General features: G+C 45.3%; 1 pseudogene across 1 annotated transcript; it reads right to left on the bottom strand.

Annotated features, from left to right (window-relative positions):
- Positions 1-310: 310 nt before the first annotated feature.
- Positions 311-4,459, bottom strand: LOC116562114 (annotated as a pseudogene). The gene is made up of 2 exons (XR_004273777.1): positions 4,297-4,459; positions 311-1,073 (listed from the first exon to the last, which is right to left on the bottom strand). The product of XR_004273777.1 is annotated as a cytochrome c oxidase assembly factor 1 homolog pseudogene (transcript).
- Between the last annotated feature and the right edge of the window lie 296 nt (positions 4,460-4,755).

The following is a 4,755-nucleotide window of genomic DNA, read 5'->3' as shown; positions in this document are numbered from 1 at the left end:
TGCCTATGAAAACACACTCACACTCACAGGGTCTTGAGGATAGACGTAACTGAGCATTCAAATAGAATGCTTTCCTTTTGGATCAATGCCAGGAAGGACAGGGTCTTTTAAGATCAACAGGACTGCTTTCATCCCAACACCTGTTTTTCTATCCTTAACACAATAAGTTATATCAAACAATTTACAAATAGATAACCAAAGTGAACAGGCCACGGTCTTGGGGGTACGGAAGACTCTATCTCCTCTGTTCTCTAATTTATTTAAATAACTCATTTGTCCCTTCAACTCTGTCTTTGATGCCAATACTTTTTTTTTTTAACGAACGTTTTTTTTTTAATTCTGATTCCTTTTATCGTGTGCATTTTTATACAAATCACTTTCAAATAAATCATCTTAAATTTATAAGAGTTTCTTTCTGATTCAGTTTAAAAATGACAAAAAGCATTTGTTGTGCCCAAGTTAGAGTTATACCAAAATTACCATATGATGGCACATACAGTCATCCTACTGGTGGCTGAAAAACTGGCTTGCAGGAGTATCTGTCACTCAGATGGGCCACCACACCAGTGGGCAGATGGTGGAGATGAGGAAAGGCTGGACTAGAAGCAAGCTGGGTCTTCTGGGTCGTCTCTACTCCTTTTTCACTTCATCACCATTTTCCCCACTGAGGTTGAACACGGGAATCTGCTGACCATCCTTGAGCTCTAAGACCTCGTCAAGGTGCCACCTCTGACAGGGGCCACTCCTGGTTGAGTGGACGTGGAGATGACCCTCTGACTTGGATCCAGAGACAGGAATCTTCAACTTGGCATCAGCAATGTCCACAAAGTTGTCCTTGCCCGTGAGCTTGAGATAGTGGATGTTGACAGGAGGGCCCAGAGCTTCCTGTGCCTCGGGATTGTTCTGCAGCTGCTCCGATACCAACTTGTAATATAAACTCCTGGAATAAGTCTTTCGTATGATGAAATACACAAGGGAAAACCCCCGGTACACAGCACACTGTCGTAAATGGCCATTTTTGCCAGAGACATTGACATCCTGCTTCGTGGATGAGCTCCAGGCAACTGGGAAAGCTTCACAATCATGGCGTAAGGCAAGGAAGAGCAAGTCAAGTCTTATATGGAAGCCTGTCTCTGCTTTAAAAAGTGCTGGGATTAAGGTATCGATGCCAATACTTTATAATAGTTACTGTAACTGCAGCTACATCACACCAAGGCACAGGTTATAAAGTGAAACTCAAACAAGTGGTCATTTTGGGATTTGCAGTGCGTTATCACTAATATTATGAAATGACTTCACATCAGGTAACTTTGGGAGAGTATTCTGCTCTAGTTATTCTAGAGTTAGAATTGCTCTAACTCTAGAATAACTCCCAAGCCCTCCCTGTATATGCTGACAGTCATGGCGAGGCCACTGGGTGTGGTCTCAGGAGGATGGTGGAGCGATGCCTGGTAATGGACTTTCCGCCAGTGTTGGAACAGGCTACAGAGCTATGAGCGGAACCACCAGGGAATCCAGGCAGGACGACCGGAGAAAGAAGAGATAAGCAATGTAACACCAGGTGGATGCGAATACTCTTTCACCAGACATTCCCTTACTTTGTCATACGTTTTGATCTCCTAATTTAAATAGAACCATGAATGAATGAATTTCCAGTAGAACTTTCCCCTTTTTTATCCAATGAGAGTTTTTAACCTGTATTTTTATTTCCAACTAAAGTGTTTTCGAGTATGAAAATTGGCAATGAATATCCCCGTGTGGTTTCCACGGAACATCTCACCAGCATTTCTTCCTAATAAGATACCACGGCCACCGAGTGGCTCTAACAAGTCTGGGTGGATGCGTGGTCAGGGTCTTCCCGTCCTCTTCTGCACCTGTGGACATCAACTACACCTTCTGATCATGCTGACTAAGGCCACCAGTTTTTGAACATGAGTCTCCTGAGGAGTTATGAAGTTGAAAGGGGCAGACACCAACAGACATCTAAATTTTTTTTGTCTGTATTTAATACAAGTACAGTATGTCTATAGGACTTTGAACTAATTGATAATTTGTATTAGTCAGTGGATTCTTATCCATGTGTTAAAAAGAGCTTGAATATCTATGAGATGGTTTACTGTGATGCCTATTAATCAGTGTATCAATAGATATGCAGTAGAAGATGTTTAATAACAGTATACCTATGAGGTAAATGATTAAATACTCAACAAAATCACAGTCTTAAATTGCAAATAAATGAATGACTATAAATGTTGGAGAGAGGATATTTGTGAATCTTATTTTTGTTAGGTTCCCTTATCTTTGTGGGTACTGGGAAGTTGAAATGCCTTATCTCAGGGGTAGGCCTCTGGGTAACACTTCTTGTAGGCTTGTATCTGCTGTGATCAAAACAGAATTACTAAGGAGCTGAAAACAAGGCTTTCAAAGCTTAGAAGGGAAACGAAGTGTGTTCATGTCTTCATGCTTTCATTCTACGAATCTTTGAGAATGTAAATAGGATAAAATGTTGAGGGCCACCACAAATGGGGTGGCAGAATGACTGTAGGAGTGTGAGAAGGTCAGGGGACCTGTGCTGGGTGCAGTGGGTGCACCTGGGAGAGATGGCAGCAAGGGAGCGGGGAAGACCAACCCCGGGTATTTGTTAGGTGGTTCAACCTGTCAGTCTTGTCTTTAACCTTCAAACCTCAAGATACCTTGAGAATTAGCTCTAAATTATAACATGGGGTTAATCAAGTAGACTGTGTGGGAATTCATTTTAAAGATGTGAAAACATGAGTGTGTGGATGTGCTCCCCAGGAGCAACTTTCGGCAATAAATTATAATTCTATTTAGAAATGTTTAACAAAACTTTCTCAAGGCATGCAGGTAATTAGCATAGGCTAATTTTGAACTAAAGTAAGGGTCTACACTTATTTTCACCTAGGGTGCCCAAGAGTTGATGTTAATACAGAGGCTCCATGTAAGCTGAGACAAATCGTGCCTTCACCTCACACAAGTGCATGGCGGCACCTGCTGCCCACCTTCCTCCTGGCTCTGTCCCAGCTCAGGTACTCAGAATGGACATCCAGCTGACCACAGCTGTCCGGTCCTTTAACCAATGCCATTGAGAACTGTTAGCTAAAAATAAAACCCTAAAATCCAACTGACTGAATGGACCCCCTCTTGGCCAAGGGTCCCAAGAGTAAACCTGGAGACTGAATTTCTGGCCATGATGGGATGAGAGGTCAGCCATGCATGGCTCTACCCTCTCCCTTGCTAACCATGATTTGGCTTTCTCCCTAACACTAAATAGAAACCAGCCCTTTCAAATGACTCCACCCACTGCTGACATCAACCAACCACTGACGCTGACCATCCCTTTTGGGGTTTCTGCAGAACAACTGACCAGCATTTCTTCCTGATAAGAGACCCCTGGTCACTGAGGGGCTCTGATACGTCCAGGTGGATGCACAGTAAGGGTCCTCGTGTTCTCCACTGCAGCTTTTGACATCAGAGAACCAAGAACTATACTCTCTGATCATGCTATGTAAGGCCACCATTTGCTGAACATGGGTCCCCTGAAGAGTCAAGAAGCTCACCTGCACAAACCTGTGGGTTTTCTCATAAATATTCATGACTATCTATGGCTTATTGAATATGTATGTTGGACCTCCTGGTTCAGCATAAATTCCTGCGCCCTTTGCTCCTCCCTGCAACTGCCTGTTTCTGGCCTCTGACTGGAGGCTACACTTGCAGGCAGTCAGAGTAGCCAGCCCAGAGCCTGTAGCCCTTTATGAGAATAAGGCTCCCCTTTCCAAATTTAGGAACCTCATCACACTTCAGTTGACAGAATCAACAAAGTCACACTGAACAGGAAGCTTTGTGCTGAAATGGCAAGAACTCCTAAGAGTCATGTCTGTGCTTAGGACAGTTGTACTGCTATGGACTGAATGTGTGTGTCCTTGAAAATAAATCCTCACTTTTGAGGTGAGGTTATGGAGTTAGGAGGTGATGAAGTCAGAGGGTGGAGCCCTGGTCAATGAGATTAGTGCCCTTGTAAAAAGCACCCAGAGAGCTACCTCGCCTCCTCCCCCGTGTGAAGACACAGACAGAAGGGGCTGTCCCTCAACTAGGAAACAATCCTCTCCAGACACCAACTTTCTGGTTCTGTGCTGTGATCTTTCATTCTCCAGCCTCCAGGACTGTGAAAAATAAGACAGGTTTGTTTGTGAGCTTCCTTGTCCATGATGCTTTGTTAAGGCAGCCTGCACTGAGACTGCGCTCATGAGGTGCTAGGGCGAATCCTCCAGCCATCACCTGCTCCATCCGCCACAGACACTCCATCCTTCGCATGCGGACGCGATCCTGCCAGGCTCACTGTGTCCAGCCTGTCCCAGTTTCCACAGAGCCCAGGTCCCAATACTGTGAGGTCCGGCACGTCCTCTGCGGGACAGCTGAGGCTGGCGGCCAGCCTTGACATTGCTTAGCTCAAAGGCCCATGTTTGCTTAGTCCTGGCCTGGACTTGCTTCTCTCTCTTTACCATGTGACTTAACTTTGCTGAGTTCTTTTCCAGTGGACTCTGGAAGGACAGGCTTCCTCCTATTGAGCCTTAAACGCTGCGGTCAATGGTGGCCGCCCCTCGGTGTTCCTGGGCCTGAAGGTGCAAATCCGTGCTTGCTCCCAAGCTGCTTTCCTGAGAACAGGGAGCAGGTCCCCTTGAGTGCCCTGTGCTCCATGATGGGAGGGACCTGGAGTCGAGAAGGGAGGCATCACAG

This window comes from Sapajus apella, unplaced genomic scaffold (assembly GCF_009761245.1).
Source record: "Sapajus apella isolate SASKATOON/1434 unplaced genomic scaffold, GSC_monkey_1.0 scaffold31, whole genome shotgun sequence".
Classification (NCBI taxonomy): Eukaryota; Metazoa; Chordata; class Mammalia; order Primates; family Cebidae; genus Sapajus; species Sapajus apella.
This window is presented reverse-complemented; position numbering and strand designations above follow the sequence as displayed.